General features: G+C 27.5%; 1 long non-coding RNA gene across 1 annotated transcript in view; it reads right to left on the bottom strand.

Moving 5' to 3' along the window:
- LOC132918619 (uncharacterized) overlaps positions 1 to 10,579 on the bottom strand; it is a 93,221-nt gene extending 82,642 nt beyond the window's left edge. The window contains exon 1 of the long non-coding RNA XR_009660522.1: positions 10,474 to 10,579. This is a non-coding gene — a long non-coding RNA (uncharacterized LOC132918619). The remainder of the gene's footprint in view (positions 1 to 10,473) is intronic.
- Between the last annotated feature and the right edge of the window lie 1,966 nt (positions 10,580 to 12,545).

Here is a 12,545-nt window from a genome sequence, read left to right as displayed (position 1 = left end):
CACTTTTTTATATATTAATTCATTATTCTAACTATTACCTTTACAAGGTTAACTTGGTATTTTTATAATTAAAATAAGAACAAATAGGTGGGATCCCGGTTGAAATTGAAGACATAAATCTGTAGATAGCTAAACAACAAAAATGAATGCAAAAAAAGACTCTCAAACTTTTATAAACCTATTATTATGTGATGATTGATTATTATACCTTTTATATCTGCGCTCAACACTACCGTTAAGTTTTTTTTTTTTTTGCAGTACCCAAAAACCAGTGTATAAAATAATAATATTAAATCATATCGAATACACGCCGAATAACATATATCAACATAACTTATACACATATTTATTTATTTATTTACGATGACAAATTGTAAAGAACCCATCCACACGTATACTGCAGCAACAAATACCTATATACGCTGTTCGAACATAACACGATGCATATAATTATCATCTTAAAAAATGCGTATACACATAGGTATATACATAATATGATGCGTATAACATTTATGTTTATTAATGTTTTTTTATCAATTGACAGACCGTTACAGTATTGTCGGTTCTAGGGGACTAACTAATTAATTTAAGTTAGATGCATCAAAACAACTTATTGAACACTATGACCCGGCAGACGGTTTTCGACTGCTGTACGCATGTGGTATATTTTATATTATATTTCTGAACAATATTTTTACTGCCGTTCAGACGTACATCATGTTGCTGTAGCATAAAAAAAAAATCGTTAAAGTAATAAAAAACAAAACATGTAATTTGTTTACAAGTCATAAACCGAGTTGGATACTTGGATGCATTAATATACTCTGTACCGTGAACCAAATTATAATAATAATTAATATACATCAGCTAGGTAGCATCGGACACACTTGCACTGAGTCGCGCATTGCATATATAGTTGCATTACCTAGTGCATTACATAATACGCATATTATGTGTCATCAGCTTGTGGAGGAACCGACGAAAATTCTCGATAAACTTGATACTTATAGTATACTATAGTTTCACACTAAAAATGATTTTACAGCGCATCAAACGATTGTTTTACCAAGGTTTTCCTCGGATTATCCAAACTTCTCCGTATTCAGATGTCGATTTTAGGCATGAGGACTAATACGGACGTAACCGCGAATTCGGCGTGACGGAAATAAGACGTTTTAGTATTCATTATAATATTATAACATTGCGTGTCGACCTTTGCGGGCTTCATGACGCTTATCGCGAACTTTGCAAAGTGCTATAATACATAGCATTCGACGGTATCGATCCAGTTGTTGATACTGCATAGATATAGACGATAATATAGCCGATATATATATATAATATACAGAGTGTTAGTGTTTAGATTAAACATTATTGTGAATTGATCAACTCGTCCGTTGTAATCACTTGCAATCGGCGTTATGTCATAGGTTAGCCAGGTTAGGTATAATAAAAGGGCGCAGCGTAATAAAATGTACGATGTACACGACGGGTGTTCCGCGTCAATTCTGCGGGACTATTGCGATTTAGTCGATTTACAAAGCGGCTGACACATAGTCGCTGTTTTTGTCACTGACACGCGACAACATATAATATCATATTTGTCATTAAAGACTCGATACATAACTTTGACCAGTTTAACCAACAATTTAAATTCCCGGGAAAATATCAATAATTTTGTAAACAATCCTTTAAACGCATTAGACTTTGTTAAGCGATCAAAATTTAAAGATTTGAGATAATTTAGGCTTCTCTGCTGCATATTATTATTACATCTATCTTATAATACAAACTACCCATTTGGAATACATATTTTTGAATCGACATTGATTTTATTAAACGTGTTCAAAACCACTTTTTTACATCTGTAATACTATATAATTATTTTTAATACATAGATAATTAATAAATGAATAATTTATAAATATATAATAATTTAATAGATACCTAATATAATATAATATTTATATTAAATAGATACCTACCCACGGCTATAGACAAATTAGATTCCTTCAAAACATATCCACTCAATAGATTCTCGACGTGAACTAGCTGATACTACTTTTATTTTTAAATTAGTTAATAAACGCATTGATGCTCCCTGTCTATTAAATTTTGACCATTTTGACATCTTTACTTACAATAACTGTTCTACATAAATCATTACACAATTGTCACAATTCCAATTCTTATAGTTTCATGTAATAAACTCTGAGTTAATGTTGATTTTTTTCTCTTTATCTTTAGGCGTAATTATATGTATTGCTATACAATAATATATATTGTATTATTACATTATCCTTACAAATTTATTGTGCCACTATATATGTTAATCCCAATATTATTTTAATTTCTTACCTTGTTATCTATACTTATTGGCCTCCGACCCGTTTAATTAATTTAAATAAATTATTATTACATAGGTAAGTACCCGCACCCATAATATATATGTATATCATATATACTTGAACTTGAACGAGCATATACGCGCATTTGATATTGGATCTTCTGAAGGTCCACTCGTTTGCCATTACAGCGGTGGGCTCTTTGTCGATATCATATTAATATTATATGAACCGCAACTGTTTGGGCACAATCGCGATTCATGTGAAAACGCCACACGAATTCGTGAGGTGAAAATGCGACATTTGCGGCGTTGAGCTTTGATGGCGACAGCGGACGGCGGCATGCGGCGCACACAAGACACAACAGATATGATTACCGCGGTCAGCCGTCCAAACGTCAATGATTATTTCAACCAACGCGTCACAATTAACGGTATTAATTATTAACCTAACCATCTATTATGTGGTTTTAATATACAGTCTTAACGCCTAATCGATAATCGATGTTTTTAGCCGCGGTGCACGTCAGACGTATTATTAGTATCACGACTTGTACGTTATTTCTACAATTTAACAATACATATTATACATTTATTATTATTCTACCCTGTGGTGGTATAATTATAAAATACAGTAATGTTGCGGTAATAAATTATGATCAGCTTAAATTTATATTTATTCGATAGGGTACATTACATATACATGTTCGGATAAGAATCTTACCGTACAATATGCGTCCATTTAAATAATTTTAAATCTAAGGACGTCGATATTTTGCTGGTTTTTTTACTCGAGATTGAACAAAACTATATTACCACACAACTACACTCCTACAGTATACTTCAATCGTTTAGCAAGTCTTCTTCGTTAGCTGTCTAACAGAATTATTAAACCAGCGTATTTTACTATAATATTATGTTATATTTATATTTTATTGTATATATTTATTAGTATATCTATATGATTTCACAATATTATATATGAATCACAATAATTTATTACTTACTGCTAGCAAAAACAACATTATTGTGATGTCAAACGCTAACGCCTTACAATAAAGCAATATGGTAATAATTAATAAATATAATATTATTATTTATTTGTATTGATATTTTATACATTAAAATGCCCATTTATTAAAAGTATACCTATTAGTCAATTTTTAAATTGTTTAAAAAATAATTTTATTGTAGTATTAATATTTTTCAGTTACTATTGATACATGATAAATATAGGTAATATTATAGTTAAGTATAATTTTTCGATGTAAATATTTTTTTCATCGTAATGTAGACATAATTTACTTACAATTAAATTGTGTCATTTATATTATTACGTAATCGTGCGTCATGTAATAATACATATTAACAAAGTATCAAATACAATGACAACATATTAAAATAATTATTAATGTAACAACGATTTTCATTGAGAATTACTTGTAATTTGCAAAATCATAGATTTCAATGTTGAAGTATTTTTTTTTGCAGTCAAACTAATAGCATAGCATATAACCTTGGCTGAACCATAAATCGATAAAAAAAATGATCATAAAATGTATGATACGTGATACTAGTACTATGGAATAAGTAGGATTATACATTTATTTGGGCCATTTAGTGCTATTTGAAGCAAGAATAATGTTATCGTTTAAGTTTTTGACAGTTTGAATCAGCAAACTAAATTTGTTCGCATAGATAGTATTTACAGTGAAATGTATCTTATTACAAATTCCGTACGCAAACTAAACAGTTTGAAATACAAAAGCTTAAGCTCAAATAAAAGAAAACATAATACAAAAAGGCATAAAATAAATTGTATGCTTCGAATTTCAAATGTATAAATAAAAAAGTAAATCTTTTGAATATTTTCTTAATAAATAGTTTATTAGGATTATCCCATTGGTTAATTTAATGAAATAATAGTACATACAACATAATATACAATAATTTGAAATTTGAATAATTATATATATATGAACAAAATATATAAACAATTTGGCAAAGAGTAGGGGTGCTACATGCCCAAAATTAAATTATCTGGATAAATTCAGGATGATCAACTTACAATTTTTATGAATAAACTAATAATTACTTACAGTTAAAGGACTATAATTTATATTTTTGTTTGGAAAAAAGTGGTCATGATGGTAGAATAGTAACATTACATACGTGCTTATTATGGATGATTCCCTAATTTGTGTGGACTTTTTGAGAATATATTTATATATATATATCAGTTATTTCTATCAAACAATATACATAATATCCAACAGAAAATCATCAGTTTTTAATTAGTTTCGTAGAAAATCATACAATAAGTACGAACCGTACAATTTTAACAATGTCTAGTAAAATCTAAAACTTTAGTGTGATCTCCGTCGTTAAATTAACAGTTCTCAATAATAGTAATAACACTATACGTTTTTACGCAGAAAATTATATTGTACTTTATAATTATAGTAGGTATGTACGTATAGTATAATATTATACTTTTATTCCCTATATAGGTCCAATTTTATTTATTGTGTACCCACCGGCCACCATAATCACCACCTAAGGCTAAGTCTCAAAGAAAATCAACTTGAAAACAACAATTATAATGTACAAAATATAATAATATTATACTCATTTATCTTCAACTGCAACAATTGTATATTATATACTACATTGTGGTTATAAATCATGACAGAAAAATAATAAATACATTATGGTAGATACAGTTGTATGAACGCGTTGTTCGTCCATACTACAACAGCATCGGATGAACGAGAAGATAATAACAATAATTTACGTTCGATCGTGGACTATGGCTTGTAGTCAGACATGGTTTGATATTATGGTGAAATGTGTATAAGTCTTTAACAAATAGATAGCCAATTTTCATGAACCATGTATTATACTTTCAAACCATATAGGAATAAAAATGAATTACATCTTTTAATCTTTTATACACATCAATTTTTTTTCCGGAAATGTATTAATTAATTAAGAAGAAAACTATAATACACGCATTGTCTTATTTAAATTATTTTCTTTCAAAAATCAAAAACCTATATTTTCTTAAAAATACTCGGTGGCTATTGAGTTTTAAAAATCCAACCTATTTATTCAGTTATTCTATTTATTATTATTTTTTTTTTGAGAGAGAGAGAAAACTAACGGATTGAATATCATCAAAATAAAAACTTTTTGTTAAAAAGGAAACTAAATAAATAGCATGCAAAATACGGCAAATATCGCGATTATTCAGTGAATATTCATATAATATTATAATATGATAATATGAGCCGTGTAAGAGTTACTAAGTTTGCGCTAAGAGCAGTTCTAACCAATACGGATAGTTCTAAATTAAAATGGAAAGTTATACATTTAAAAATCAATTATTTACCTAAAGACCTGAAATATTTATGAGATTTACATTTTAATGTAATTATAATTATAATTTTTTCAACACCTGTTGTTTAATACATCTGTTATCTGTACACCTATCTATATTCTAAATTTCTAACTATCAATGTAAATTTAATTAATCAATAATGTATTTCATTATCCATTTCACATCGTATTGATTCCATTGTTACCAAATTGGATATTAATTATCACGAAGTATATGATTACAATAATTAGACCAAATTTTTAAACTGTAAATTTAACCCAGTTAATAGTTTGCCGTAATAACAAATTAGTTAGCTGATATTAGATAAGAGATTAACATAGTTATAATACAGTCAACTTTTGAAAATATACTTGTTAGTTGAACTTTAAATTTTCAATTATTAATGTCAATTTATTTTTTATTTTTAAATCATATTAATTTTCGTTACTTTTCACTATGACTGCAAGTAATTGGACAATAGATTAATGATTAGGTATTTTTAAAGAATCAGACAAAAATAAAATTATTCAAAGTAAAGATAACGGCGGAGGAAAAAATATTAACTTTTTAAATTATTAGAGTATGTAGTATATTTGTAGTTATGTGTATATTAGTCAATGGTGTCCTTTGGGGGAGAGCCCCCCCCCGACTTGTCCATATCTATTACACATTTATACGTATAAATATTAAAATATATAATATATTAAAGTTGATAACCGAATAAAGTAAATACATTTTTTTTACTAACTTCTACTTTCTAGTGCTATGTATAAGATAGTCGAAGAAATTAATTTCATCCATCGATAATATTATATTAACAATTAATATAAGAAAAATATGTCGATGATTTATTTTTATCACGTAAAAATACTGTGTCCTCCTGGATATTTGAAGATGAACGCATTTGATAGTAGTTGAATGTGAGTGCCAAATTTTTTTCACCCCTATGTTCACAAATATTAGGTATGATGAATTGATGAGTGGTTTTAAACATTTCTTAGCACAAGCTTCAAAATATAACATAGCGGTTAACGGTGTTATTATGTAGTATGTACAATGACATGTGTAAATGTGTAATACACACTGTGTATGTAATGTAATAACTAATAATATATTATATAGTATATGTTTTTACTCATGAAAATAAATAATAATTAGTTATTTTTAATCTCCATGATTTTGTACCTTAGAATTTAGATCAAATGTTCCGACGGAAGTACAATAATATATACGAGATAGTAATAGGAATATATATGCGTTCACACGAAGTGAATAACAAAGCCGAAAAACTAATAAAAAAAAAACCTTTCACAATAATCATTAATATTAAAGGGCGTATAATTTGCGTTAAAAACAACCATTAAAAAAATGTAATTTGCGCCACATCTAAAAATTAATTTTGGTAAATGTGCAACATAAAACTAGATGAAATGGCATTATGTAATCTGCGCAATCTTGAACCTATAAAAGTTGTTATTTACTCCACTTTGAAATAATAAATTATAATATATTTTTTTAACTTATCTATATGTATTTTAAATTATTCATCAATCAAGTTAATTTTAATAGATATACTTCAAAAAAATGAATAAAATGTACATCAAGTAAATTAGTAAAATAAAACAAAGTAAACTACTCGTAATTGTAATAATTGTGTGTATACGTACTTTGTTTATAAATGAGTAATATTTCATTTGATAATAATTAATATGTATAAGATATATAAAAATCAAGAATGTTATAATTAATTGTCCGATTTTTCGTGTTATTAATAGTCAATGTTATTTATTCAAGATTTTATGTGTTATACTGATGTGAGCTCGGTAAATTTATTAGTTGAATTTTAACCTTTGAAATTGAAAGTGTGTTGTAGATTACATTATATTATGCCGTTAATTTCCCATCGTGGTACATGTAACCAAAATAAATATTTAGATATGGAGCTAATTACGTGTTGTTTTCTTATATTTTGGTGCAGATGACACGCGCGCCCTGAAATGTATCTATTAATGGCATAGATTAGTGATTACAACTTACAAGTACCAAAATTGGCAAAAAATACAATCTCCACCGTTAAACTATCGTTTATACGTACATGCCTTTAGTGTTTATGTCAATGGTTTTGCTCGTATACTACGACAACGACCTGCGATTGATAGAAAATGGGATCGACGCCGAATGAGTTTTTTTACCGTCGACTCTCTGTCGGTGTTGTACGCATGTATCTCAATAACGTATGAAAATTATTGCACACTAAATAGTATTATCTAATGTGTATATGTATCGAGTAGTCAATATGGCATGGTAATATGGGCCAAGATGCTTTACCTAATTAAACAGACCCTTAGATTTGAGTCTTTCTCCACCGAACAATAAGACCCCAAATGTTCGGATAGGTATTTTGATTTGTGTAAGCCAGAGTATGCGACGTGCAATTTTCGTGTATCACTGAAAGTGACATTATCTTCGTCATATATGACGTATACGCATAATTGGGATATGGTACATTCAAGGCCTAAATTGCATAGCCTGGAGGTTTATTTTTTCTACAAAATATGTATAAATAGGAACTATTATACACCTAGTTTTCTAATAATAATAATTCCGTATTTACATAATATGATAAATTGGTCTTACATACAATAATATTAATAATAAATATAACAGTTGCAAATAATTAATAATATTTATTTGTGCAAAATTAATAGATAATTATATATAATTTCATCACTGAGCACTTATTAATATTTAGGCTCATACAATAATATTAATATAACATTTAAATAACGAAACTATATCAACATTAGATTGAAATCATAGATACCTAACATCTGACAAGTGATAGCGTTAACAGTACATACATTCAAATTATAATATCTCCCCCCCCCCAAAAAAAAAAATTAAAAACTCAAATTGCGCCTATTTTCTTTACATTGGTAACTATATTGTTATTATGTTATTATTTTTTTTTATTATTTCGAATACGATGGTACCTACTGAGGTATTAACAATAAGCCACGCACTAAAATTATGCATTTAAATATTCCAATTCAATATTTTTTTTACTAATAACATAACGATTTTATTTTATCGACAAATAATTTCATATATATATATAGGTAATATGTACATGTACATCACAAGACACACGAGTTGCTATAATTTATTATTATTATTTTGTTGTGATGCAGATAAATACAACAAATCACTGTTAGATAATGTTGCGAGTAGATATAACAATGTGTTTAAATTTATAACCTGATACTCGTTGTACAATTATCCGCTGATTTATGTATTGTATCATAAAATATATTATACCTACATAAATGTTCATAAATAATTAGTGATTAGAGGCCATAGGTAGGCTATGTATGGATTTCATTGTGATTTGAATCTACCAAACGACAGAGAGAAGATTATAAAAGTGAGTGTCACATAATATTATATTATTGTATGTAGTTCTCATATTCGTCGACTTTATAGAGTCGAGTAGTCGTGATCATTTTTTTAGCCAATGGCACACTATAGAAATAATCAAATAAAAAATAAGTGAGTAACTGGTTTTAGTTCTACATATACAGTTGGTTCTTAATAATTTTGTGGTAATTATGAAAATGATCAGTTTTGTTCGATCTGGTCTCAACTAAGAGTTGAGAGCTGAAGATATTTGGTCTGGAAGGTTGTATATTATTTAAAGATTGTCATAAGTTGCAGCATTCAGTAGTAATATATTTTACTGTAGTAGGTAAATCTTACACGAAAGGCGCATTGTATGTTATTTATAATCCACAAGTAAACAGTGTTTGAAATATATTATGAACGATACGTATCCTGTATAGGTGTACACGATTTATGGTAGAAAATATGGTTTGATTTTCAATTTCAATATTTTTTTTTTTTTAATAAAATCGAAAGTGAATTCAATCGATACTTTTGGGAAATAAAAATTAAAAATTCCCAATATTTTTCAAAATAACCTTGAAAAACAAAAAAATATAAGAGAAAACTGGAACTTTTACAAAAAACTAGTTAAAAAAAAAATTAGATATAGGTAAAAAATGAATGCTATGCTATTTTAAAATATTAATGATACATAAGCATAATGTTTTCTTTTACAAGTATTTGTAGTTCAAAATTTAATAAAATTTAGATATACAATGATATTTTCAATAAATTTATATTAATTGTTTGCTTTTGTTTATTTACACCACAAATCTATTTACTTACACCATTTTTACCACAGAACGATTTTGTTAAGTTATTCTTCTAAAGATGTTTGAGACTTATTTTGACTTAAAAGTTAACAACATTAATATTATAATCATTGATTAAAATTATAATTATAAATAAATGATATTATATTATAATTCTATAATAATTAAATATTAATAATATAATAAATGCGATGTTTTTAGCAAAAATTAATTCAACCTACCATATTACTAATAGTAAAATGAATTACTTTAATGTCGGTATAAATATAATATCATCAAAAAATATACTTGATAATATTATCATATTTAGACTGACGGACTATTTTCGCTCAAAATTGTTTTTGGAATGTAATATTTTATAATGTATCATTGAATTCAAATTTAATACCTATGTTACAATGACGAAGTACACTCGACTTCAACTGTATAGCACACGACTTTTGCCTTTAATCCTCCTTTTATTTTATTTTGTTTTATGTGTTGAGACTGTCGAGAGTTACGTGTTTAATAGTAATAATAATAATAAACATAATTACCTTTAATCAATTTTCAGTTATTTAACTTGAATTTTATATGCGGTGACCCAAAAATTATCAAGACTTTTGTGAATGAAACGAGTGCACATTCGGCCGAAAAGGTTTTCAATGATTGTGTAGGTAGTAGGTTCATACAATATGCATTTTATAACAAACAACGAATTTAATTTATCGGGTATCTAGTTGTAAATTGTAATCATATATAATACTATGAATGTATACTTACCTACATTGCAATATGTATCCTCGTTGGTCGTCACAGTCTATTGCATTTACGAGTACCAGCAGTAATTCGTACGGACACATTCTATAACAAATAGCAATGTAACATATTATGCGATATACCTGTAGGTACTTATGTTTGTCGAAACGTTTTCAAATCGTTATCGAATGGGTAGGTACTCTATATCAATTATCAAATGTATAGATCTTTGTTCTAAATCATTGTACTAAATAAATTAATAGAAATGCGAAAAAATATGTTTAATAATATGCATATTTTATGTAATTCACAGTTCATACACCTAATAAACTATATAATTTTATCGGATTATTTTCAATTTCTACAAAAAACATGATTATAATCCCCACATGAGTGGAATTGAAGTTATAACTATAGAATAACCAATAATATTAATTATAAACACGTGTATTAACGATTATAATGATATATTATGTATTATGCTTTCATACAATAACGAGTTAGATACGTAAAGAAGTCAGTACTTTCAACTTATGTTTAGTTGGTGTTTTTTTTTGTATTGAGATACTAACTTTATTCTCAATATTATTATTAAATTTAAAACTAACATGGGTATGCATTATAAAAGTACATATTATAAATTATTAATTAGACTTTATGTGGGTTATTGGAGTAACTCAATGATCAAACACTCTACACAGTCATATTGTGATTTTTTAATTTCAATTTTAATCAATTACTTTGTCCCGCGTATGAACTTATTATATTATTCTATAAAAGTTTACCGATTTTTATGATGCCAAATAGCAGTGTAGGGATTTATGTATATGTGAAGTATTCATCTGTTATACCTCGTATAGTATAATAATATAAGGTTATCGTCTCATATTCTAACCGTATATAAGCATCATTAGAGCGATTATTGTTTAGTTAAAATTTTAACTTGGCACGCGTCACAAAACCTATACGGTTAATAAAAAATTGGATATAAGCTTGACCCTGCGTAACTTGTAAACCGGATTTAAAACCTAAGCGCTATAGAAACATAAAATGCTACTCGGGCGTATAATAGAATGGATTATATGTTTGACTCGATTAAAACCATTTGGACGTCACGCATTTGATGACAATATTATTATTTTATATTTTACACACACAACAAAATATGAATCGATGAATATGATAGAGTGATATTTATATATATATATTTATTATATATATACAAATGATACGTTCCATATTACAAACAATTTCATATTAATTGTACATTGTGAAGATTCTGTTTGACGTAAATTTTCCTACCGAGACAGTCAATACCTATGTATAATTAGTCATGCTATACTAAAATACGTTAAAGATCATTGAAATATTTCAAAACTTAAAACGATAATACAGAAAAGATTAAGAACGTACCTATAAAACTATACCGTATTGTATATCCGCCTACAGGGGCAGCTTTTAGGGGGGCATAAGGGCCATGCCCCCCAAAACATCTTACTCTTTATTTTGTCAAATATTTTCATTGATTTAATTATGTAGTATAATATTAATGAAAAAAAAATATTTCCATCCTCCCCCCCCCGGCAAAGAACTAAAGCCTCCCCTGCCCGCCTATCGCACACTACAGATTACGTACCTATAGGCAGATGCAGGGACAGCATCATGATTTATGAGTAATGGCTCACAGATATTTACATAAATTATAACTATTACAAAGTTAAGCATACATTTTAAATTTCTATATTATAATACTTATCGGAATTTGTATTTAATAATTTTATATTTTTTTTATTCTTTTATAATTTTTGGATTATTTACCAGTCGTTGAATTCAATATGTACAGAAAGGTCGAAGGACCTTCACTCCTTAG

This window comes from Rhopalosiphum padi, chromosome 1 (genome assembly GCF_020882245.1).
Source record: "Rhopalosiphum padi isolate XX-2018 chromosome 1, ASM2088224v1, whole genome shotgun sequence".
NCBI lineage: Eukaryota > Metazoa > Arthropoda > Insecta > Hemiptera > Aphididae > Rhopalosiphum > Rhopalosiphum padi.
This window is presented reverse-complemented; position numbering and strand designations above follow the sequence as displayed.